This window comes from Lissotriton helveticus, chromosome 8 (genome assembly GCF_964261635.1).
Source record: "Lissotriton helveticus chromosome 8, aLisHel1.1, whole genome shotgun sequence".
NCBI classification, from domain to species: domain Eukaryota; kingdom Metazoa; phylum Chordata; class Amphibia; order Caudata; family Salamandridae; genus Lissotriton; species Lissotriton helveticus.
The window spans coordinates 372,979,184-373,006,203 of NC_136069.1; the positions used below are offsets into that span (position 1 = coordinate 372,979,184).

Consider the following 27,020-nt stretch of genomic DNA (forward strand, 5'->3'; position numbering starts at 1 on the left):
TCCAAAGCTGGGGAATCCACCACCGGAAGGTAACCCCCCGCTGGCCTCAAGCCAACGGGGAGGTAGAGAGGTTTATGCGCACCTTGAACAAGGTCATAAGGATAGCCCATGCCGAGGAAGCACCCCTGGAGAGGGCAATCTACAGTTTCCTGCGAGAATATCGCCTGACACCACACCGAACTACTGAAGCAGCACCAGGTCCCGCGGCCATAGGGAGAGTGGTCAGAGACACCATCCCCAATCACCCTGACTGGACTCCGAACCAGGTGGACAGACAAGTAACCCTCTCCAACAGAACCAGGTCCAACAATTACGCCATTTCTCGGCACAGAGCGAGAGAGTCAGAGATCCAGGAAAGGGACCATGTATACGTGAGGGACAGGTACCCGGGGAGCAAATTCCGACTCCCGTTTGAGCCCCGGCCGTGGAGGGTCCTACGCTGGACAGGCACCATGGTGACCGCCCAACGAGGACCCGAAACAGTCACCCGCAACGTGTCTTTTTTCAAAAGGGCCCACCCTGACACCATCTGCCCTCAAGAATCAGAGCGGGGGGAAGACACATCAAGCCAGCCAGACGAGCCGGATGAATCCGAGGGTGATGATCGAGATACACAGGGTGTAAGCGCGGGAGCGAGTCCCTCGACATCAGGGACCCCCAGACGTGACACCCCCCAACCTTGGGACTCCCACTCACCTAACCGATCTTCACCAAAGGCTACCCCCGTGAGGGCCCCCTCCAGAGGAGAAGCTGCGGGATACAGCCTGCGGCGAAACCCAGCTCCATCTTCCCAGCTAGCCGACTATGCGGTAGGCTGATTGTATGAACACTCCACCCACCAGACTGGTAAACGGCCACACGGCCCTGTTCCTCTCATTATGACTTTTTTTTGTTTTCCAGATTTGTGTTGAATTATGTTTTGAAAAAATAAAGGTTAGAAGGAATGTAATGTTCGAGACCGCGCACAAGCGGTCTAGTCATCCGCGCACCGGAAGGTGTGCCTGCGTAGGCGCGTGAAGCAACGCGCGTTTGTATAAAATAAAGGAGGCGTGGCCGAGACAGTTAGTCCGGAGCACGCGGAAACCAGGATACGTGTCCCGTGTGTCTCTCATGCCGCGGCACCCGCATCATAGCGCGCACGCGGCCCAAGACCACAACAGCAAGCATAAATATTTGCAACAGACAGCGCCCCATGTTTTGATTATTGTGGTTCAGCAAGCCTTTTGATTATGTACTTTTCAACCGGACCACCCCGGGGGCTGAGGTCAGCGGCGCGGCCCGCATCCCTGTGATGCCCTCCTCACAGCTACAGTTCGTCCGGGGGGTCAAGGACGCATCGTGCTGGCTTTTGTCCAGTCAGCTAGGGGGAAGTATTACTCATACAGTCAAGTAAAATTTGGTTGCCTCCGCAAGTCTAATGATGTGAAACTCTGCAGAGATCGCAGTTCAACTGCATATATACATCAACAGACGGTAAGAGGGACATTGCTGATTGATTGGGACACTTTACTCATGGCACTACAAGTTACGGCTGATAAGAGCCCCTCCCTTCTGCCTGTAAGACCTCTGCAGAGGTGAACTGTCTGACACAACACCGCGAGACGTGATAGGAACACACTGTAAGAAATGCTAGAAAGGAGGCCGGAGCATGAAATGAGGCATAACAATACGCTTAATCAAACGGACGCAAAATGCAATAAAAAAAAACGCGAGTGTGATGGGAGTTGTGCGACGGAGTGTGAATGCTCAGTCTGAAGGATGCCTTTTGACTTCATGTTCTCCTTGATTGTTTTAGTGCGCTCTTCAGAATACGGAGAAAGGACGCGAATGAGGAAATAACTAGGTTGTGAGCAGCAGTCAACGAAGTAGACAGGGCGAGCATGTCCACGGGGTAATAAGGTGAGCATGTTGAATTTTGTGGGCAGTTTCAAGTGCATTGAGATTATGGATATATGAGACAATGAGCTTATCTTGTATCTGTTGTTTTATTGGATTGTAGGTAATCAAGCACATTTTGTATTAGCCTTTCGCCGGAGTTCAGATAATTGAACGCTTGATAAGCATATTTTAAGAGCAAATTGAAAGTAGCTACTCTAAAAGGTTCTTTTCTACTTGGAGAGTATTTTGGATAGAAGAGCGCATTAGGAAATCAAGTCCGGAATAGGAGCGCTTTGACCTCAATTGTGTGTTGTTTTTTAAATATTGTGCAGGGAAATTTCTATCGCCCGAGTGAATTAGCATACCATTGACCAGGAGCGCAGCATCCTTGACAATTCGTGACCGAGAAATTATCACATTAAGGAACAATCTCACGTATAGTTTTTAGGTGAGTGGTGATATTAGTGATGATTATTTCATAAAAGGTTTCATGCCAGGACAGTTAACCTTAGACGGAATTGCAGTTAACTCATTATATTTCTTACATTTATTTTTCTGTTTCCTTTTAAGCAATATAGAGATTGAAACGTTAGTAGGAAATATCTACATACTTTGGAGAAATATTGGGATTCACTTAGCAAGGTCATTGAGGATAACTTTGTCTTAAGGTGAGAAATGTGATTTGGCAAGAATGAAACTTTTCACACAATATGAGTTTCGCTTACAGATAAATGTGATATGACCAGAATGGAATTGTAAATATAATATGAGTGTCTCTGACTGTAAAATAGCACAATTTTAAGCATGTGAATGACACTCAAGCATGTTTTCTTTACTGATGTTAAGGGACCACCTTTTGGAGTGTTCTGCTTGTCATGATGAAAAAAACAGTTTGAAAATAGTTAACCTTCCAGAATGGCACATAGGCAGGCTTGAATAAGTATGCGTAGAATGGCATATAGGCAGGATATATTAGAAATGTGTATATGAAATGTTATTTGGTTATAGATCATTTGACCATTATGGTTACTCTCTTTTTTTTATTTTTTTGTCCCACAGCCCTGATGATGTCCCGTGGGGATGAAACGCGTAGGCTGTAGCGGTGGAAATTGTATAAACTTTGCATCTAGTATATATGGAAAGGAAATAAGCATTGATAATTGATATCATCTATCAATGAAAATATTAAAGACTTTGATTCAGCAATGAAGAAAGCCTGTTTGGATCTTCTTGATCATTGATTTTCAATTAATGGCAGAAATTGTTGCTTTATGTTTATATGTATATGTGATGCTCCTTGGGTAATACTTTTGTTTGATTAATATTGGCATTTACGATGGGCTGCTTCAAGTAGAGCTTCAACTCGTAATTTTAAATACTTCTGGTACTTAGCACGTGATTTATGATCTCACTGTGAACACGATTTAGGACCCTCATCATGCTATTTTTTAAATGCCAATTAATAACAGCAGGGCCACGATTCACACCGCAATCTTCATAACTGTAGACCAAATAACCAAATTTGAATCAGCCGTGAGACGCTTTAGGAGCGCTTTGAAAACCCGCTTATTAGGGTAGATGTTACGCTAAATGTGGCGTGGTTCGGGTTAACTTAAGCTGCCTCTTGAACTAAACAAGCATTGGCCGCGAGCGAGGTGAGGAGGGGGAGAAGCGGGAGTTGTGTGCGCGGTCGGTCAATGCACACAAAAACAAGCATTGTGCGCAGGCGTGGGCGAGGGGGGTGGTGCGGCCGAGAGCAGGCAGAGTTTCCCTTGCGTGAGCCTGTGACTAAATGGCGGTGCACGCTCTCGCAAGGAAATTTCCAAAACGCACACGCGCTGCATTGAAAGCAATGCAAAACGTGCACGTTTTTGCCTGGAAAGCTGCATCCATCTCAAGAGGTCTCTTTCCTCTGCAACGCTTGCGCGTTGCGGAGGCGAGACCTAATGAATGTGTTCTCATGTAATGCAACTGGTGCTATGTAAAGCGCTCTGATACCCGATACCTTCGGGTCAAGTTTGTCTATATAAAAATCAGTAAAAAATAGTAAAGCCCTGGATGCATAGTGGGATTCCTCTGCTGCTATGCAGTAAACTTTATCTCAACTGTTCCATGCTTCAAATGGTTACATTGTGGGTGTTGCTTCACATGTTTTCTCCTATGCAATATATATTCGACAATGATGATCTTATAAACTACTTTAGGGAGTGCAATAGCTGTCCCCCTGTGCGATCAAAACATCCAAAGGTCAACCTGAGGAAGTCAAATATGCACTCTTTGATGCCTCATATGAGTATGTTTGCTCTGTGAAAACTATGCTGACACACAATGGTTGGATGTCTTAAAGGGGTGAGAATATGCAGAAAGAAGCCAAACACAGCATAATCAGAAACAAACACTGGCAAAGGCTGTCAGTCTTGATTTACCGGAAAAAGCATTGGGTGCCTAGATTGTTAAATTTGTACTGCATCAAGGCAGAACGTGGGGACCATCTTCAAAGACTAGACTGTAATCTTCCCGAAGTTGTTTGCTTTTTTTAAAAAAAATTTTAATTTTATTTAATGCATTTTTATAAAGCTCAGACTTTACCCGAAGGTATCAGAGCACTGTAAAATAGAACCAGTTATGTTACATGAGAGAACTGTTACAGGAATGGAACAAAACAAAAGTAGCAGGCCATAGAATCAAAATAACGCAGGCAAAAGGAACACAATATCAAACACAGCAAGCCCAGAATGTACAAACAAAAATATAAATAGATATGACAAATTTACAATGACTAAAGAACTTCCTGGCAAAAAATAGCAGGCCATAGAATCAAAACAACGCAGGCAAAAGGGACACAATATCAAACGCAGCAAGCACAGAATGTACATACAAAATATAAATATATATGACAAATTTACAATGACTAAAGAACTTCCTGGTGGGGGCTGAGTAGGAGGGAATTAGTTCTGAAAGTGTCCTTGGAATAGAAGTGATTTGAGGTCCGCTTTGAAGATCTGGATGGAGGTGATGGCACGGAGCGAAGGAGGAAGCGAGTTCCAGATTCTCACTGCATTACCTGAGAACGATTGTGCCATCAAGTTTTCCCTTTTGAAGGAGGGGGGGCTCAAGAAGGAACCTTTCCGCATTCCGAGAAGGTCTTGAGCCTCCAGACAATTTCAGTTTATTCGTCAGATAGCGAGGGGAGGAAGAGTGCAAAGCTTTGTGGGTGATGCACGCCGTTTTGTAGATAGCTCTAGCCTTGATGGGCAGCCATCGGAGTGACGACAGGATAGGAGTGATGTGGTCACTTTGTTTGGACCCTGAAATGAAGTGAGCTGCTGAGTGGAGGACGGATTTGAGGGGGGAGAGGTGAGATTTGGGAAGGCCAGTCAGAAGAGAATTACAATAATCCAGTCTAGAGAGAACTAGCGATTGGACCAAGGTTTTTAGGTCATTCTCTGGGAAGAACCGACGGATCCCCCATAGAAGGTGCAGCTGAAAATGTGTGCTCTTGGCAATGGAATTGATGTGTGAGATTAGGTTGAGTCTTTTGTCAAGTATGACACCTAAGGATTTAGCGCAGTCCACAATGATGGGTTTACTGTTGAGCAATTTCAACTGATCCACCCAGGATTGAACAGGAGGTGGGGAGAGAGAGCTAGATAAGAGGAGGAATTCCGTTTTGGTGGGATTGGGAATGAGTTGGTGAACTAACATCCAGTTGTGAATAGAGTTGAGAGTAGAGTTGAGTAGTGAGAGATCATGAGGGGAAGATACCTTGAGGTAGATTTGGGTGTCATCATCATAGAGATGACAGAGGATTCCAGATTTGCTTAGGAGGTTCCCTAATGGTTTCAGATAGAGATTAAACAGAGTGGGAGCAAGGATAGAACCTTGAGGGACGCCTTGACCAACCACCAGTGGAGCCAAGAGACTGTTCGCAATCTTGATCATCTGGGATCTGTCCGAGAGGAAAGAGGCAAACCATTTAACTACTGTGCCTTCCATGCCCATTCTCTGTTGAAGTATGTTAAGGAGGGTGTTGTGATTAACAGTATCAAAAGCTGCAGAGAGGTCAAGAAGAATTAGAAGGCACGATTCCCCCGAATCGAGAATATGCAGCACATCATCGATCACTCGCAGCAGGGCTGTTTCAGTGCTGCAATTTTGAATAAAGCCAGACTGGAACATGTCGAGGAGATTATTGTCCGTAATGTGTTTGGAAAGTTGTTATGCAACGCATTTTTCTGTGATCTTTGAAAGAAAAGGGAGATTGGTGATGGGGCGGACGTTATTGAGGTTGTTTGCATCTGCAGAGGTTTTTTTAGAAGGGGGGTAACCTGTCCTGTTTTGAGGACAACTGGGAGGGATCCTTGACTGAGGAATAAATTGACTAGCCTGGTCCAGTAGGAGAGAGTGTTAGTATAGAAATCAATGGCGATGCCACTGGGTATGGGGTCAAAAAAATGGTTGGAGGGTTTTGTTTCGCGGATGCATTTGAGGAGATCATCCTCCGAGACGGCGGCAAAGTTCTGCCAAGTGACTAAGGATTTTCGCTTCTCAATGGGGGTGGGCTGGGTGACCAGTTCCACCAGAGATTTTACCTTTTGATCGAAGAATAAAGCGAACTCAGTTGCTTTCTTTGAGGCATCCTCGGGGCTTGATGGTTTGGGGAGAGCAATTTGGGTTTTTGATGAGGTCGAAAAGATTTTTGGGTCTGTTTTTAGCTGAATCGAAGAGAGATCTCAAATGTGATGTTTTTTCCTGGAAGATGTGCTTGTGGTATTTGGATCTTGCTGAACGTAAAAGGGAGAGGTTGGAGGTGGATGGAGAATGTCTCCAGTGCTTTTCCAAGATTCTAAGATTTTTCCTTTCGTCATAGAGAGCTTTATTGAACCAAGGAGCTGATGGGGTGGGCCTTTTCCTTTTGCTTTGGAGTGGAGAAACCTTGTCGATTTTGACAGCAAGGATTGAGAGGCAATGGGGAGTGAGATCGTTGACATCCGTAATGTGGTCTAGACTAGGAAGTGAACGCATTGCAGAATCACATAGAGTCCCAAGATCAATGTTTTTTGTGTTGCGGAACCACGTAGAGGCTCTTTTAGGTTGGCCAAGAGTTAAAATGTGTGAGAGGTGAAAACAGACGGGAATGAGGAAATGGTCAGACCAGTCAACACGGATGGGTGGAGCAGTGGTAATCTGGTCTGATTTGGATATAACAAGGTCCAGAATTGAGCCATTGGCGTGAGTAATTTCCGAGCAGTGTTGGGCAAGATCGCTAGCTGAGAGAAAAGTTGCAAGCTTGTTGGCAGCCGAGTCTTCCACAGAGCCCCAGTGGAGATTGAAATTACCTAGGAAGATCTGCTTGTCGCTTTGTGAATATTGGTCACTAAAGAAGGCGATGAATTTTGTTTGTAAAAATGTTATTGAAAGCATTCGCAACACCAATAACTGTGACCATCCATCTTGAAAGTAATTTTTATAATATAGAAGGAAAGAGAAATTACAGTGAAAGAGCGAGAGAGAGAGCGTAAGCAGGGCATGCATTCCAATTGAGTGCTGAATCACAAATACCACTGAGTTGCAGATAAACAGTACCCTGATGTCAGCAGTGGAAGGATATGCTGAACAAACCAAAAATAAATATGACATCCAAATGGTACTGGAGTGAAACAACACAAGTAGAGGGATGAAAGCCACCAAATCAGGAGCTAGGAACTGAAACAGACAAAAAGCCACTCACTAGTCATGAGCAAGGGGCAGACTCAAATCCCACTCTACTAAGTATATGTTAAAACATTGGCTATAAAGGGGCTGATTTAGAGGTGTGCAGATAGGGGTACATTTATCACAAATGTGACAGAGTATCCTGTCCGCCAAACTGACATTCTACCTGCCCTATTTAGGGTGTGGATCACTGCCATCCTTTTCTTAATGGAGCTCCATAGACACTGTTGTGGAAAACGCCCTCCAATGACATGAAAGAGGAAAGGCCGTTGGAGGAATTACATCACCCACCCTAGTTAGGGTGGATAGTGTGAAGTCCTTTATTTCTTCTGTCCGCCACTACCAGGTAAAACAAATAATGGTCCCTTACCCATAGAAAAAAGTTCCTGACTCAGGGGGTCATTCGTTTTTATTCTTTTTCAATAATACAAACAAAAGTTTTGTAAAGGTTTGGTGGATGGTTTTCAAAACCGACTGTGATAGTCCACCAAACCTTTTCTATATTGAAAGGAACAGAGAGGGCCAGAGCCAAACTAGACTCACAAGTGTTATATCAAAAATGGAGAAGGTTGTGATTAGAGGAATTAGTCCTGGTGGACACATGGTGATACCAACACCCATTGCAGGGGGACTATTCACACTTTTCAACAGTACACAGGAGCCATGTATGCATAGACCATATTCTTCTCCATAAACTCTTACAGGTAGTGGGGGTATGTGGGCTTTGGGTATGGGCGGACCGGAATAACAGGCTTGGAGGCCGTATGTAGTGAGCAATATCTGTAGCTCTGTTTATTAACACTGACAGTTATAGTACGTAGGGGCAGAGGAAACAGAAGAATGGAGAGGGAATCCGGAGGGTAGTCGTCAGGGAGCCGGGATCCGCGGTGAGAAGGTGTGGGGGTCTTCCTCTTCTCCGTCTTCGGTAGTCCGGTGGTCCTCGGAGGTAAAGAGAGACAATGACAGGGCAGTTAGTCCTTGGCCACGAGTACTAACCAGTGACACCAACACCCGGGTTGTGAGGGGGTAGAAGAGAGAGTGAGGGGGGTCGGAAGGGTCGAAGATGGAATGGAACTCAAGCAGGAAGGGTAAGGGTGCAAGTAGTGAGGATTCCGGTGGCGGTATTTACTATCTATGGTGTCTCAGGAAGTGCGCATATATACAGTGCTCCTAGGAGTGCTATACAGTGAGAGGAGTCGATATTTACACTATGATACAAGTCAGCCTGCAATTCAGGAGACAGGGTACTCACATGCCCCGCCGCAACTCTTCTCCGAGTTGCGGCCGCTCTCCAGCCACCTCCACAGGACTCCACCAGTCCTCGCTCCAGATCTCTTCCTCCTCGCCTCCGCTCTCCTCTTCTCCGCGCTCTCCGTCCACCGCCCTCAGTTCTCGGTTTGCTGTCTCCTGCCACGAGTCCGCCTTCAAGAACTCCGCTTCTTCTCCGTGGCGTCCTTTTCCGTGTTCCGGTCCGGGATCGTGGGCGGGACTTCCGGGGTTGGTGACAGGTACTTCCGGTTCGCCGTCCCTCGTACTCGTTTCCTGCATGGAAAGAGAAAGGGGGATATGCCGGGTTGCCAGGGACGCGGTGGGACTATCGTCGGAGCCCAGGGAAACGGTACTGAGCCACCGCCCGAAAGAGGTAGGGGAGGGGTCTGTTCCACATGGTATTAAAGAGGCCTCTAACCATTTCAGACCATGGATCAATTGAGGTCTACCTGGCCTAGAGGGAAGGGGGATATGAAATGTAGATATTCATGCAAGGTTACATATGCTCTTCTCAGGGTTTTAGTATTACTAGAAAATGTGCATGAGGGAATCAAAGAATACAGCTAATGGATTGATACTGTAGAGATATGCAAGACTATCCTTAGGAATGTGCTCACATGGTCTTGTTTATAGCTGAGCTGTACACCATAGGGAGGTGTGAGTAGCAGTCTCTAAGTGCTTAAAGCAGAACTAGAGGAGACATAAAAGCAGAAAAGAGACACAAATTGACACAATCACAAAACACATGGGGGAGAGTCATCACAATGAGGGGACAGCTTAACACCTTAGAAAACGAGAGTGCCCACAGTATAAAGGCAAACCTAGACATGAAAGTCTATGAAGAGGGTAACAATGTGGGGAGGGGGTTGGCAAATCGATGGCCTGCCCCTCAAACCAAGAGGTAGGTGGTAGAAATTAAAGTGAAGCAAGGACTGCTGCTCCCTGGGAAAAAAGAGAACACTAAAAAAGTTAGGGTGATTTACACAGACTTGTAATAGAGAGCAGTTTTATATCAGGGGACGAGAGCGCCCTACTTGGGCTTAGAGACTATCCTTTGGCTGACTCAGCAGGCCTGAGGAGAGACTGAAACATGCATAACAAAAGAGGAGGTCTTGGTGGCAATTAGATGCATCAAATGCATAAAAGCATTGAGTTATGGATGTATTCTCTGTAGGCCTTTTCAACACCTTTGTACCATTGCAAGTAGAGGTCCACCCAGGTGTTATGAATGGTGAAGCACATACAGGGACACTGAGACCAGCTGTGATAAAGTCTTTAATTTCGCTGATGCTCATGCCTAATATATTCCCCCTCATTTGTACTTCTTACAGACCAATTGCGCTCAATGAGGATGCATAGTTATTGACAAAAAATGGTAAGCAGATTACAGACCCATATATCATGCTTGTCCATGGAAATCAAACAGAGTTTCTCCAGGGGAGGCTTTTCTCGATGACATCCTATGGAGGCTGGGACTAAAAGAGGTCTGTAAGTCATGATAGGATATTAGGCTCCTACAACACAAATACGATTTTTTGTGCATGCACTACGACAGAGGATTTCCATCCATAGGGGAAAGAGCAATGCAGTCCCTTCTCAGTTTAAGGGGCAGATTTACAATTACCGGCGCATCCCTGCATATCGGCAGGGATGCGCCAGTAATTGTGCACCGCAGCTCCGCCACCCTGGATGCGCGGCATTTACAATGCGGCGCACCATGGGGCAAAAATGGCACAGATGCGTGACGCATCTGTACCGTAAAAGCGGCGCATTGCTGGAGTTGCGTCGCAAGCGCGACGCAGCTCCAGCAATGATCAGGGGGGCCCTATGTGCACAATGCTGCGTCAATCCTTATGTCTGCTTCAAGCAGGCGCAGGGTTTTGACGCAGCATGGGCCCAAAAGTGACTGAGTGAAATCTTGTAGATTTCACTCAGCCACTTTTGGGAGGCGTTCCTGCGCCGGAACGCCTCCCCCTGCGATGGTACGCCTCTTCTGGCGTAGGGCTTTCCAACGTGACGCATCTTTTGCGCTGCTGCTGCGTCACGAAAAGTGACGCAACGGCGGCGTAAAAGCGGCGCAAGGGGATTGTAAATCTGCCCCTTAATATTTACTTTCTCCCTGGAGCCCTTTGAAGAGAGAGTCCAATCCAATAGATTAATCACAGGCATCAAGTTAGGCCCAGATGTGTTCAATCTGATGATGTCTGCAGACGACATTCTAGTGATGGTCTCAGACATGGCAGTGTTGATGCTTGCCTTGTTCGGGAAGCTATACGAGTATTACATAGAGTTGAGCCTCAAACTTAATAATTCAAAGTCTAAACTTCTCATTGAACATGGTAAAGATGCCTAATTCAACACAGTCCATACCATTTTAAATGATCAGAGGGAGAAATGTATTATCTGGGCATATCCCTGGCAAACACAAACAGAAAAATAACTAAACATATTTATGTTTTAAACTGCAATAATAAAACCAATTCATATATTCCAACAGCAAAACTGTATTCAGGAAAATTAGTTTCCATCATCACTAGATGCAGTCACAAAATTGGTCAACCACATACTATTTTTACACATAAGCAAAGCTCACATTACTTCTGACTTGAATTAGTGTGAGTACACTCTTAAAACATTCCGTGGAATGACAAACTTTCTGTTACGTGAACATACTCTTAAACCTGCCCTTTCCAATCAGATAAGATGTTTTCCAGCTAGGCCTCTCAGCATCAAGCTAGTGCCCTATTTTTTCACCATATCCTTTTTGGTTCCTAGTGCCACAATTTATAAAAATTTACTCTAGAGGGGCATATTTAGTGCTGATATAGCGAAAATCCTCATGTTTGGTAATTAAACACATTATTAAACAAAGTGCAATTTATAACATTAAATAACGTGCTCATTTAACCACCAATATCTAATAGGTAATCACACTTACACATTATCAGCAAACACTCAAATTAACATAGTGTAATGAATTGAGTTAGCTTAAATGCTAATGCCATTTTGAATGTCGACTTTATGCGTTTAAAGCAAATAGGCTCTTTACCCATCCATGCAGTTGTTTTTCATGAGATGTTTTTCTCTTTCTTCCCAGAGCAGATGCATTATTTTTCCAGCAGTCTTCTGTTTGCCAGTGAATAGGCATTTGTTATGTGTTAGGCAACTGATAGTAAGATTATCACGTGGAGGAGAGGAAGATGCCAGGAAGAGCGATTTATGGGAGGATTTGTTTTGTTCAGAGTAACAATTCAAGGACATAACCATGTATGAACTATTGTGAAGAAGTGTGAAACTGCGCACATTTTCTTGCTCCCAGGCTTTGGTGAAGACTGAGTGGTTCGGGGGAGTTAAAATGGAGAGACATGTTGCAGCTAGCGCTTTTTAGGTCTCGCCTACGCAGCGCGCATGTGCTGCATAGGAGACCTTTAGCCGTCATTCAGCTAGTTTTCTAAGCACATACTCGTGCTTGTGGCGGCATACAGCTTGCGGGAGTGCGCATCGGCATGCCACAAGCACGAGTATGTGCTTTGAAAAAGAGCAGCCTGTGCACGCACAAGTACTTGTTAATTAACTTTCGCTTGTATTTCAGCGCTTGTTTGTTTTGCTTTCAGCGTGAATTACACACGCTTGTTACATACACTCACAAACGCAAATGTTTCACTGTACGCACATCCTGCCACTAGCATAGCCTCGCAGTTTGAAAATACAATCAGTTATGCTCCATCTACATAGTGATGAGCCGCACCAAATAACATTTTACATGGTCTCCACAGGAAGAGCATAAACACTGACGGTGTTTGTTTTGTGAGAAATAAAAGGTCCGTCTAACCACACACACACACACATTATTTATTACAGCTTGACTGTTCCCACAATAAGTACAAATGCTACTCCTAGACCCTGCTATAATACTGTTAGACCTGGCATCTCTGGCGTGGTTTCCCCTCTCCATTTGCCTCTGCCTCCTGTATTTTTGATGCTGTCTTGGATTTCGTTTTGCTGGTTTAGATGCTTTGAGCACTTTGCCACTGCTGATCAGTGTCAAAGTGCAAGTGCTCCCTGTGTAGATTGTTATTGTAATTGGTTATCCATGATTGGCATATTTGTATCACCAAGAAGTCCCTAGTAAAGTGCACTGAGTGTGCCAGGGCTGGTGATACAAATGCTATTAGTGGGCCTGCAGCACTGATTGTGCCACCCACATGAGTAGCCCTAAAATGACGTGTCTCAGGCCTGCCACTGCAGTGCCTGTGTGCAGTCTGTGAACCGCCATGTCCTCCGGGTCAGTGTCCCCACTGACAGGCCTAACTTTTCCCTTTCTGTACACATTGGTCACCCCTATGGAAGGACCAAGGTACCCCCCTAGGCAGGGTGCAGTGTATGTGAAAGGTGGAGCATGTACTAGTGCAGGTGACATGCTCTGGTAGTTAATTACAGCCATTTTCGTTTTTCACTATTGTAAGGCTATCTTGCCTGTAGGCTATCATGGGGAATGCTGGCTACAGTGGCTACCTGCATATCTTCCCATGGGAGCAAGATAGGACATAAAAGTTCAGTATCCCTGAACTCAGAATTTAACAACACATCTTTTAGGAAAGGTGTTTTTTAAGTCCTGTGTTTGAGAACATGACTTTTAGAAAGTTGCTGTTCTCTTGTCTGACCATTCTGTGTGCCTTGGCCTGTTTGTGAATTGACTGTCTGGTTTGTGAGTGGCAGGGGCTGGGTGGCTCCCAGAAGCTGAGTGGGCCATCCCTGGGCTGAATAGCTCCATCTGCATCTAGAGTGGTGGGAGGGGCTAGCACCTGGGCCTGAATCGGGCTGTGCCTGCCTTCCACAATGCTGGCGCCACCTCCTGCTGGGCGCCTGACAACCCTGCCCCTCTCTCTGAAAGGAAAGCAGAAGCCAGGAAAACAAAGTGCTCAAGGAACACCCAAAACTGGTTCAGACCGGGCTCAGAGCCCTCCTGCACAAAGGGAAAAAAGACTTTTAGGGGTATAAGTACAGGACCCCAGGCTACAGAAAAGTAGATCATCCTGGAATCAAGAAGGAACTTCTACCAAGGAGAAAGCTGGAAGACTGAAGAAGGAAGACTGTCCTGCTGTTGCTTTGCTGGACTGACCTGCAGTTGCTTTGCTGACAAGGAGAGGGGAAGGACTTTGCTTTGTGCTGTGTCCCCTTGCTTGAAGGAATCTCCAAGGGCCTGAAGAAGAGCTGGCTCCCTGTTAAGAAGTCCCCGGAACAAAAGGACTTTACCCTCAGCTTCCCTGAACTCTGCTGAGAGAGTTCTATCCTTCCTAGAGTGCTTGGGCCAGTTGTGGTCCCTCTGGAAGTTGTACCTGTGTTGGGGAGCTGGAAACCAACATTTTACAGACTTTCTGCAAGTTTTAACACATCGCTCGCTTGCAGAGCGCATCCCCGTCAGTGCGAGGAAATTCCCGCCACTGTGAAGGCAGAGATCGTCGCAGCGCCTGTTGCCGCTGCCAGAGTCGTCGCATCCTTTGCTTGTGAGACGCACCAGTCCGGTGTGGGAAGATTACCATTGCTGCGAGTATCGTCGCAGAGCCTGTCGTCACTGGGTGAGATCGTAGCACCGCTTGCTTGCGGACCGCATCACGTCGCTGCGAGAGTCATCGCAGAGCCATCGCATCGAGGGGCCACGACAGGAGAAGATCGACGCTGAGCCGCGCATCATCGCGGCACCGGAGATCGTCGCCGCCCCGAAGATCATCGCATCGTTCCTTTGGCGAGCCGGTTCCACCGAAACCTGTGCACCGGAATCCACACAAGGTATCGCATCCCTCCCCATACAGACCGGAGTCACCGCAACACGCCCGCTATGTCCAGCGGGGTTGTCGCATCGCCTCCCCAGGGTCTCAGGAGTGATGCATCGTTTGCTTTTCAACGCTACAGCATTCACTTGGAACTTTTGTCGCATCTAAAGGTACTGTTGGCTAAAACGTGACGCAACTGTGGATTATTTTAACGCAACCTTAAGAACTCTTTCGAAACCATATTCTTGAACTGTGTATGTTGGATTTTTGTCGTTTTGGTCTTGTGTAGTTGAGATTGAATACCTTTAATTTTCTAAACTGTTGTGGAGTCCGTTTGAGGTGTTTTCACTGTGTTACTGTGAGTGTTGGTCAAATACTTAGCACATTGCCGTTGATAAGCCTGACTGCTCGTGCCAAGCTACCAAGGGGGTGGGCAGGGGTTATCTAAAGAGTGGTTCTTCCTTACCCTGACTAGAAGCAAGGGTCCCCATTTGGACAGTGGTACCTACCTCTGCCAACTAGAGACCCCCAGTTCTAACAAATACATTTCCAAGAGTGTGGAAATTAGGTTCGATGTAAAAAGCATCTGTTTCAAAGGAAACTCAACGCAATATAACGCCATTATTTCCATGGTGAGTTTCACTTTCTCAGCCCGCCATCGTTGAGTAACGCGTCTCAATCTTCCGCCCCTTGGCAGCACGCACTCCACTTTGTACCCCGCTTGTTTGTTGACTGACGGTCTGTCGCACTGTCACCGAAGCCGCAGGCATGTTTTGAAAGGGGCCCTTCCACTTGGATTTAAAAATACCGACCATATCTGGCAGTGTGCACGCAGCATTCCCCCGCAAAAGTAATGCAGGGGTTGTGATGATGTTTTGAGAGCGAATCAGACAGGCAAAACTTGGCCCCCTCTTTTACGCGTCAATACAAGGAAAAAGTGCCGCTAGTAGATGGATGCTGCCAGGGCAAGGTCGATTAAGATTTTTTAAATTATTTATTTATTAAGCACTTTTGTTGTAACAGCAGACAAATACACATCTTGGTACAGCATTCTCTGCAAAATATTAACATATTTCACTCCATACTATCATTGCTTCCGTGACACAGCCATTATGCCAACATCCCAATCTGGGCAGGAGGCGAGGAACAATAAAGCATTTAAAGCAGAACTACATGTGCAGCATCAGTGCGAACCCAGAAATTGCATGGAGTTACGATCCCCTCTTTTGTGCTCCTGTAAACACGCTCTAAACGAAGTATTCTGAATGAGCATCCCTCCCAACATCTCCCCAATTTGCAGTGTCAGCTAGCATATCTACTCTCCCACTAGTCCACCCAGCAGGAGCACCTCACACCCGAGAGTCGACAAAATGTCCTCTCCAGGCCTCAACCAATCCCCGCAGGTTCATCAACACTAGCATCACCCACAACTTGCACAGTCGCTGTCTCTTCCCCAGTTTCACTCCCCGCACCCTGCCCATATGCGGTGTATAATCCCCCCAAAATTTTGGGTCGGCTCCTGGGCGGAAGCATTTCTCTGTACCTCTCCGATTGTGTGGCACAGTACAACATGTCACGCGACCACTGCTGCAGCATCGGGACAGGTCCCCTCATCCAGCACAGAGCCACTCCACTCTTGGCCATAAGCAGCCCCATATCAACCAATCTGCGAATGGCTTTTGATAGCGCCTTAGTGTACCCCAAAAGAGCCATCAAAGGGTCCGGAGCAAGTTCCATCTCTACCACCCTTTCCAGCTCCTCAAAGATTCCTTCCCAAAATTGGTGAACTCCCGGACACAGCCATGCCAAGTGAAAAAAATCAGCAGGCGTAGAGCGACATCTCTCACATGTAGCATCCTCCTGAAGTCCATATCGATATAGCCTTTTGGCGAGTGTAACAAATCCTATTGATATATTTGAAGTGGACCAACCTGTGCCTACCATGTAGTGATATTTTCCTAGTATTGGTACAACAATAGAACCACTTACCATCATCCAACTGCACATTCAGGTCTCGCTGCCATGCAAGCCTAGCCTTGGTAAACTTATGCGCCCTGTGCGACATTGCTATATTATAAATTGCCGTAAGCATTTTACGGGGGGACTCACACTTGATGACATGAGTTAACTCCAGCACCTCTGGAGGCTCTTCCATATCGTCACCCAACAAAGACCGGAGTGCCCCCCTCACTCTATGAAATTGAAGTTTATCCAGGAGTGTGGCACCCTCCGCAACCGCAGTAACTTGCTCTGAGGTATGAACCATTCCCTCATGGAAGAGGTCTCCAGCTACCACCAAGTTCAGTGTACGTAGGGCCCGTATAACGCCCCTCTCCATGCACGGTTCCAACCATCTCCTCCATTCTATCGGCATAGCAGAGGAGTACAGTAAAGCACCTCCCTGATTCTGCAGGAGCCAGTGCCACGCATGTCTAGTAGTATTTAAGGAATCCACTATGCCTGTTCTGGCATCGGCTGGTTCCATAATTATTGCCGACAAGGGAATAGGATCAGCAAAAAGTCTCTCCTTCTGCAGGAAGGGAATGTCAGCACCGCCATATATCCAGGCATGCAGGTGGGCAGCCTGAGCCACCTTATAATACAATTCGAAGTCCGATGCCCCCAGACTCCCCATGGGCATGGAAGCGTGAGCACACCCCATTGAACCCTAGCCTGTTTACCCGCTCAAGCCAGTTTTAACATGCATTGCCTAAGCCTAAGAAAGAAAGAGTGCGGCAGCACCAAGGGAATGTTCATGAATAGGAATAGGAGTCTAGGAAGAACAACCATCTTCATAATGGAAGTGCGCCCCTTTACGGACAATGGAAGGCGACTCCGCAGCTCCACATCATCTTCCAATCGGGATATGGCCGTTCCATAATTTTCTTTGAACACGATATCCGCATCAGTATGTAGTCTGATGCCCAGGTAACGCACAGAGTCCTCCGTCCACTGCAACTGATATTCCTTAGCAAATTCAGTCGTGTTTGGCATAAGGGGAAACACCAGTGACTTCTCCCAATTAACCTTAAGCCCCGAAAACGAACTACTTCCCTGATAACCGAGGCTAGGTTATTCTCCGGGTCTCTCACATACAGGAGCGTGTCATCAGCATAGGTGGATATAACTATTCCATACATTGGAAATGGAAAGCCAATACCCTCATTACCATGATATTCCCGCAGGGCACAAGCTAAGGGTTACGCCACCAGAGCGTAAAGTAGCGGGGACAAAGGGCAACCCTGCCGGGTGGCTCTAGTAATGTTAAAGGGGGCAGTAACTAGGTCACCAATTTGAACACGTGCCGTAGGTTTATAATATAGAGTCCCTAGCAATTGCAAAAATACTGCCCCTAGCCCCATTCTGGTTAGCACCTGCATTAAGAACACCCACTCCACCGAATCAAATGCCTTTTGCATGTCTAGAAAAACGGCAACTGCTTTATTTTCCTCGCAAACATGCTGCATTGTGCCAAATACCGTGCAAATATTGTAAGTTAAGTTTCTGGCTGGGATGAATCCCGCCTGTTCTGGAGCAACTAGGATATGAGACATCAGTGGCAGTCTAGTAGCTAATATTTTTGCAAATAATTTCGTGTCCACATTAAGAAGGGAGAGTGGGCGAAACAAACTACATTCAACCAGTGCCTTACCCGGTTTAGGAATGACCACCAACATGGCCTCTCTCATAGATGGGGGCGTAGTGCCTGTTACAGACATGTCATCAAACAAGGCCACAAGGTGAGGGAGTAACTGCTCTAAGAACGTCTTGTAGAAGGCAACTATCAATCCATCCGTTCCTGGGGCACTACCCGCCCTCATACCACCCAAAGCCTCAATAATCTCCTCCCTCTCTGTCGGGTGCATTAGGAGCGCCCTATGCGAGTACGGAAGGAAAGGGAGCTGTATATGCTCCAGATACTCCGTCATCTGCTCTTCAGTCCCTGAGGACCGGGACCTGTATAGATCCGCATAGGACTGTCCGAAGCGCTCAGCGATCTCTGCCTCCTCTGTCAATAGCATCCCGCTCTCTGCCTTAATTTCCGTTACCTGTGTCCTACCACGCCGTGCTCTCATCAGGCGAGCCAGGACAGATCCCGGCCTCTTCCCCTCTCCGTATGAACGTGCCGTGGCGTATTTGCCCATGTGCTTTACTTCGCTGTCGGCCGCAGCGTGATACTCCTCCAGCCGAACCTTAATCTCCCCATATATAGTCTCATCTCCCCCCACTAGCCGCTGTCGCTCAAGCTCTTTCAATTTACCTGCTATTTCAGCCAGAGCCCTACGGATAGCCTTTAGCACACCCGAATGCTTAGCCATTGCTGCACCTATGATATACACTTTGAACGTTTCCCAGACAGTCTGGAAACTATCCACTGAGCCGATATTGGTATCATAGAAAGTCTCAATGGCGCCAGCCAGCTCCTCCTTAAACACTGGATCTAAGAATGAATAGGGAGGGAATCTCCACGTAAAAGGTGGCAGACGTTTCCTAGGTGGCTCCAAGTAAGCATGGGCGTAAAATCCGCTCCGCTCGCGGATTTTTCGGATTTTCGGCAAATCCGCAATCCGCGAACGCTCGCGAATTTGTCGAAAATCCGTGAATCCGCTCGCGGCGGATTTTTTGCTTGGTTGCGGCGCGCGGCGTGGTGCACGGCGTTCACTTTCCGTCATTTTAGCGTTTGCCGAGTTGTTTTTCTTTGCGAGTGACGCGCCATTTTAGATCTTGCTGCGTGTTCCCGCGGGAGTTTGTCGCCCGCGAATACGTACTCGCGGCTTGCCACCTTGCACAGCACACCTCGCGAGAGTTCGCAATTGCGAACATGTAGTTGCGGCGGAAAGGAACAATCTCGCACTTGCGAAATAGAGATTTTGCAATTTCGCACAAGAAAATCACCAGCAAACAGGATAAACCTTCAGAAAATTATGATTTTTATCAGAATCACTCCTCAGGTTGACATTTGCATGGCCTTTTTTTTTGCAAGGAGTCCATTTTGGGGGGGGGGGGAGGAAGGAAGTGCCCCACAGTCTCCAACTTCCTGTTCCTGTCCAGCAGGCTCCTCCCAGTGCTTTGTCCATCTCCTGGTCACTTTCATTTGGATCTGGAGCTGGAAGGATTACTTTTTGTGGGTGCTGCTGGATATTTGGATTTGAGGCCTTTTTGACTGTCTTTGGATCACTTTTGGATTAGAAATCAACTTTCACAAGTAAGTTTGTTTGGGGCATTACAGTTGCTGCAAGTACAATTTTGGAACTTTTTCAGAAAATTAAATAAATTATATTGTGGGTAGCCACAGTATCCAGTAGGACCAGGGTTGGTTATGGGTGCATGATACAACTGTTTTGTTGAATTTAAACACCATTGAGGCCATGGATGGGCTGGGATTGTGCAGATTTTATTGTTTTTTGTCGTTTTTTTGGGCCTGCTGGTGTGGCCCTTTGCCCAGGGGTGGTGAGTGTTGCATGGGCCTAGTCTTTCTGTGGGGTGTCTTCTTGAATTTAAACATAATTGAGGCCATGGATGGGCTGGGATTGTGCTTATTTTATTGTTTTTTGTCGTTTTTGGGGGGCTGCTGGTGTGGCCTTTTGCTTGCCCAGGGGTGGTGGTGGTGCATGGACTGAGTGTGCCTGTGGTGTTGTCTCACTCTCTTTGATGTAAACATCATGGATGGCATTGGATTGTGGTGATTTCTGGCTGTTTTTCTGTTTTTTGGGGGTGTACTGTTGATGTGGTCTGGCCATGTGGGTGGTGGTGGTGGCCATCTTGAGTGCTGGCTGGTACAGGCAACATGTGCTTGGGGTGTAAGGGGGCCATTTTGAGGAGAGGCAGTGTCTGAGGCCTGCACTTATTTTGCCTACTTTTCATCCCTTATGCCCAGGGGTAGTGAGTGTTGCATGGGCCTAGTGTTTCTGAGGGGTGTCTTCTTGAATTTAAACACCATTGAGGCCATGGATGGGCTGGGATTGTGCAGATTTTATTGTTTTTTGTCGTTTTTTTGGGCCTGCTGGTGTGGCCCTTTGCCCAGGGGTGGTGAGTGTTGCATGGGCCTAGTCTTTCTGTGGGGTGTCTTCTTGAATTTAAACACCATTGAGGCCATGGATGGGCTGGGATTGTGCAGATTTTATTGTTTTTTGTCGTTTTTTTGGGCCTGCTGGTGTGGCCCTTTGCCCAGGGGTGGTGAGTGTTGCATGGGCCTAGTCTTTCTGTGGGGTGTCTTCTTGAATTTAAACATAATTGAGGCCATGGATGGGCTGGGATTGTGCTTATTTTATTGTTTTTTGTCGTTTTTGGGGGGCTGCTGGTGTGGCCTTTTGCTTGCCCAGGGGTGGTGGTGGTGCATGGACTGAGTGTGCCTGTGGTGTTGTCTCACTCTCTTTGATGTAAACATCATGGATGGCATTGGATTGTGGTGATTTCTGGCTGTTTTTCTGTTTTTTGGGGGTGTACTGTTGATGTGGACTGGCCATGTGGGTGGTGGTGGTGGCCATCTTGAGTGCTGGCTGGTACAGGCAACATGTGCTTGGGGTGTAAGGGGGCCATTTTGAGGAGAGGCAGTGTCTGAGGCCTGCACTTATTTTGCCTACTTTTCATCCCTTATGCCCAGGGGTAGTGAGTGTTGCATGGGCCTAGTGTTTCTGAGGGGTGTCTTCTTGAATTTAAACACCATTGAGGCCATGGATGGGCTGGGATTGTGCAGATTTTATTGTTTTTTGTCGTTTTTTTGGGCCTGCTGGTGTGGCCCTTTGCCCAGGGGTGGTGAGTGTTGCATGGGCCTAGTCTTTCTGTGGGGTGTCTTCTTGAATTTAAACACCATTGAGGCCATGGATGGGCTGGGATTGTGCAGATTTTATTGTTTTTTGTCGTTTTTTTGGGCCTGCTGGTGTGGCCCTTTGCCCAGGGGTGGTGAGTGTTGCATGGGCCTAGTCTTTCTGTGGGGTGTCTTCTTGAATTTAAACACCATTGAGGCCATGGATGGGCTGGGATTGTGCAGATTTTATTGTTTTTTGTCGTTTTTTTGGGCCTGCTGGTGTGGCCCTTTGCCCAGGGGTGGTGAGTGTTGCATGGGCCTAGTCTTTCTGTGGGGTGTCTTCTTGAATTTAAACATAATTGAGGCCATGGATGGGCTGGGATTGTGCTTATTTTATTGTTTTTTGTCGTTTTTGGGGGGCTGCTGGTGTGGCCTTTTGCTTGCCCAGGGGTGGTGGTGGTGCATGGACTGAGTGTGCCTGTGGTGTTGTCTCACTCTTTTTGATGTAAACATCATGGATGGCATTGGATTGTGGTGATTTCTGGCAGTTTTTCTGTTTTTTGGGGGTGTACTGTTGATGTGGACTGGCCATGTGGGTGGTGGTGGTGGCCATCTTGAGTGCTGGCTGGTACAGGCAACATGTGCTTGGGGTGTAAGGGGGCCATTTTGAGGAGAGGCAGTGTCTGAGGCCTGCACTTATTTTGCCTACTTTTCATCCCTTATGCCCAGGGGTAGTGAGTGTTGCATGGGCCTAGTGTTTCTGAGGGGTGTCTTCTTGAATTTAAACACCATTGAGGTCATGGATGGACTGGGAATGTGCAGATTTTATTGGTTTTTGTCGTTTTTTTGGGCCTGCTGGTGTGGCCCTTTGCCCAGGGGTGGTGAGTGTTGCATGGGCCTAGTCTTTCTGTGGGGTGTCTTCTTGAATTTAAACACCATTGAGGCCATGGATGGGCTGGGATTGTGCAGATTTTATTGTTTTTTGTCGTTTTTTTGGGCCTGCTGGTGTGGCCCTTTGCCCAGGGGTGGTGAGTGTTGCATGGGCCTAGTCTTTCTGTGGGGTGTCTTCTTGAATTTAAACATAATTGAGGCCATGGATGGGCTGGGATTGTGCTTATTTTATTGTTTTTTGTCGTTTTTGGGGGGCTGCTGGTGTGGCCTTTTGCTTGCCCAGGGGTGGTGGTGGTGCATGGACTGAGTGTGCCTGTGGTGTTGTCTCACTCTCTTTGATGTAAACATCATGGATGGCATTGGATTGTGGTGATTTCTGGCTGTTTTTCTGTTTTTTGGGGGTGTACTGTTGATGTGGACTGGCCATGTGGGTGGTGGTGGTGGCCATCTTGAGTGCTGGCTGGTACAGGCAACATGTGCTTGGGGTGTAAGGGGGCCATTTTGAGGAGAGGCAGTGTCTGAGGCCTGCACTTATTTTGCCTACTTTTCATCCCTTATGCCCAGGGGTAGTGAGTGTTGCATACTTGCATGTCCCTAGTCTTTCTGTGGGGTGTCTTCAATGTAAACATCATGGATGGCATGGGATTGTGCTCATTTTTCTGTGTTTTGTCGATTTTTTGGGGTGTATAACTGAACTGATGTTCCTCTGTCTTCCATTGCTTTTAGGTGCACAAGAAGACTCAATAGAACCACCAGTGCCAGGAAGAAGTCCTGCAGCGGTGTGTGCAGCATAACGTCACGCGACGTCACGTCTGGACACAGAACCCTCTGCAACTCGTGCAACTGCTGCCTGCTGACCTGCTCTGAAGAAGATGGCCCCAAAAAAAGTAACCCGTAGCTCCTCTAGCAAGAAAGGTGCCAGTAAGGAGCAGAAGAAGCAAGTTACCAAGGACACTGGTGTGCCGCCCGCCCCTTTTTTTGTGAGTAAAAAAAAAAGTATGCCTGCAGCAGCTGCAGCGGGATCTGCTGGGGACCAAGCTGGCAGCAGCACCCCCGCTCCATTGGGCTCAGTGCCACCACCACCACCACGCCAACTTAAGTCCAAGCCCTTGAGTGCTGCAGAGGCAGCCAGTATACTTCTTCAATCACCATCGACCAGTGATGTTGGCTCATCGCAAGAAAGCAGCAGCAATGTCCCTCAATCAACACAGGTTGTTGTAGCTCATCTGACGAGTGTTGAACAACCACAGCGGCAACAACAATCACATGTGCAAGTACAAGCCCAAGTACATGTGGAAGGAGAGGCAGCGCAAGGAGATGCGCATGCAGAGGTGCATGGAGGGTCACAACAAGTGCCCACAATAGTTGTTCCTCCCGAAGTAGGGGCACATCAGGAAATCGACAATCAAGGCGAGGTATCATTTGAGGAAGCCACTCCTCCTGATGATCCTTCATTGTCTTCCACAACCCTAGCAAGGAAGAGATCAAGGGTGGTGTCTACATCCTCTTCAAGCACACCTCCTTCTGATGATACGGATCAAACTTGGGAACCAGCACCACAGCCGTCTGAGAGTGAGGCACACCATGATCCAACAAAGGTACTTAAGCGTAAAAGGAAGCTCGTCCAAAGTCTCAGACTTATGGAGTGTGATGAGGCTCAACAAGAAGTGGCGGATACTGCTGCTGATGAAGACTCTGCCAACGACGACCCAGTCATCATAAAGGTCACTGCAGCCCCAGCGGGCATGCAGCAAACAGACATTTTGACCCTAGCCCGAAGAGCTGCTGCGCGTGATGATGATGATGATGATGTTGTCGATGAGGAGGCAGTGGAAACACCACAATCATTGGAGTTAAGTAGTACACCAACTCGTCCCGCTTCCATATTTCTTTCTGGCAAGAAGAGACCTGCGTCAACCTCGACCTTAATTAGTGGCGGTGAAAGTGGAAAACGTACAAAAGTTGGCCAATCCAGATCCTCCACTTCATCTGGCATTAGCTTCATGACCACCACCACCACCAGTATCGCCGCCTCCTCCAGGTCCCACAGACACTTCAAGTCCCCAGTTTGGGACTTCTTTACTGTTTGTCCCAAAAATCCAAGGTTTGCCATTTGTACCCTTTGTAAGCTTGCAGTTAGTCGTGGTAAGCCAGGTAGCAACTATGGTACCGGCGGCCAGAGTGGTCATCTTGACAGAAAGCACGGTGTCCAATGGTTTGCGCACCTAGCTGCGATCAAGAAAGGCCAAAATCAAGGAAACGTTGATTTTTCATCTGATGTTGACGAGCAGGAAGAAGACGTGTCAAACACTTCCCTTACACCCAGTACCCCTCTCAGCAGCACACCCAATGTGAGGCACACTAAGAGTGTTGGAGCGAGTGAGACACCAACGCACAAAAGTTCACCAGCGAGCAAAATTGGGTCAACGAAGTCATTATCAGCCCGTAAATGCTTGGTCCAGGCCAACATTAGAACAATGCTTACTTCAGACGTGCCATATGAACGCAACCACCCACTGACGCGTCTGTATAACACTAAGCTGGCTAAAATGCTAGCTGTGGACCTTCTACCTTTTTCTTTTGTAGAAGCGGTAGGTTTTCTTGAATTAGTTGCAACGCTCTGCCCTAAATGGAAGGTTCCGAGCCGGTTCTATTTTGCCAGAGTTGCGGTTCCAGCACTACATGAAGATGTGCTGCAGGCGATTGGGGCAGCTTTGCAGAAGAGTGCTGTTCACACAATACATCTGACAACAGACATGTGGACCAGTGGCCCAGGCGATGATTACATGTGCATCACTGCACACTGGGTCTCTTTTTCAGGTGTTATAGCAAAGCTAAACGCAGGTGTTGACCCGGACCAAGTTTTCAAAGCTGCTCGGAAACATGCAACACTAGCCATGTTTGCCTTGGAGAAAAGTCACACAGCAGAAAACCTTTTGGAAGAGTTTGACAAAAAGGTGTTGTCAATGCTATCCCCCCTAAAACGCAAGATTGGTTATGTTTCCACGGATAATGGCGCCAATGTAGTTAAGGCCATGTCACAGGGTCACCATGTTAGAGTGCCGTGTTTGGCGCACTGTATCAACCTGGTAGTTCAAAAATTCTTGAGTGATAAAGAGAGTCCAGCGTTCGAGGTAATGGCCACCTGCCGCAAAATGTGCAACCATTTCAGCCATTCTTTTAAGGCCCGGAAGCATCTGCGGAGACTGCTACTTCAACGTGGAATGCCAGTGAAAGCACTCATCCAGGAGGTGGCAACACGTTGGAACTCAACCTTCTACATGCTTGAGCGTCTGCATGAGCAGTATACGGTACTCGATCACTATTTCTTGACAGAGGCTACATCTCAGAAGGAGGACCTGCGGATGAGTAAGGCGCAATGGGCCATAGTTAAAAGCCTGACAGACATGCTTCGTCCTTTTGAGTTCTTCACGCGTGCAGTCAGCCAGGAGGACTGTAATTTGGGAAAAGCTATCCCATTGTTGTGCATACTGGAGCACCAACTGATGGCGGTTTCTTCTGAGTTTGAAAAAGATGAAAAAAAAAAAAACCATTTCATTTTGTCTGAGAAATTATTACATCGCCTACGTGGTGATGAACGTCTTAAAAACATCAACTCAGATCAGCATTACATTTGTGCTACTATTCTGGATCCACGCTACAAAAAGGCGCTGGCAGACAACGCATTCTTTCCTTTCGCTGATGCAGATGTTCAAAAGTACAAACATTGGTTAGCCTGGTCAGCCAAGAGGTTTGAAAAAGAACGGCAGGTTATTGAAGGAGAAGCCAGTACATCAGCATCAGCATCAGCAGGCCATCCGCAGTCACAAGAATCCACTTCTGCACCTGTGGCTGGGGCACAAGTGACCTCTCAGCCGTTAAAGACACCGGCAACTGGATCATCTGCACCACACACAATGACAACACTAACAGTGGCTGGGGAGGAGGATTGGCTAAGTTTGATGGGGTATGGTTCTCTAAAAAATGTCACAGGCACAGCAAAAAGTAAGCAAAGTGGAGGAACAGTTGATGACCTTGAGTCGATGGTGCAGGACTATCTGAATGACTCAACAGTGGTCTTTCTTAATGAGGAGCCATTGCAGTATTGGCATGGCAAAAAACAATTGTGGCCACAGCTCTACAACCTGGCTATAAACTATTTGTCTTGCCCACTCGCAAGTGTGTCTTCTGAACGTGTTTTCAGTGCTGCTGGTGGCATTGTAACTGCCAAACGGAGCCGCCTATCGCCCAAAAATGTGGAGCGGCTGACAATGATCAAGATGAATCAGCACCTCATACCACCAGATTACAAAGTGCGAGAAAGCACGCCACATGAAGACGATGAGGACAGCAACGTAGATGAGGGGATTTTTTCTCTGTTCGGTGCCACTGACCTCATCCAGCCTGAATTCGCAGAGTATGATGACGAAATCTTGTTCTTATTCCCTGACACCGAGCCCTGAAAATGAGACAATCAATCAAGAACTTTCTTTTTCGTCCTTATTCACTTTTATTCCTGTGTGCTTTGTGTCTCTCTTTCTTTGTTTTGCACAGTTAATTTAATTCAAACTTTAATCACCTAATCCCAAAAACAAGACCATCATCAGAACTGTCTTCACTTGTTTGCTTATTGATTTGAAGGTGCCGCAGTCTACATTCCTCAGGTTCACAAGTTCTGAAGAACATGCTCCTCTATCCTCCTCCTCCAGACTGCGATTTCCCTCCAAGCAGAGTGCTGGATTACG

At 47.1% G+C, this 27,020-nt stretch overlaps 1 long non-coding RNA gene across 1 annotated transcript; it reads left to right on the plus strand.

Moving 5' to 3' along the window:
- The first annotated feature begins 1,814 nt into the window (after positions 1-1,814).
- LOC144771641 (uncharacterized) lies at positions 1,815-2,504 on the plus strand. Its single transcript, XR_013599406.1, has 3 exons — positions 1,815-1,899; positions 2,211-2,326; positions 2,449-2,504. It is a non-coding gene; the product is annotated as an uncharacterized LOC144771641 (long non-coding RNA).
- The last annotated feature ends 24,516 nt before the right edge of the window (positions 2,505-27,020 follow it).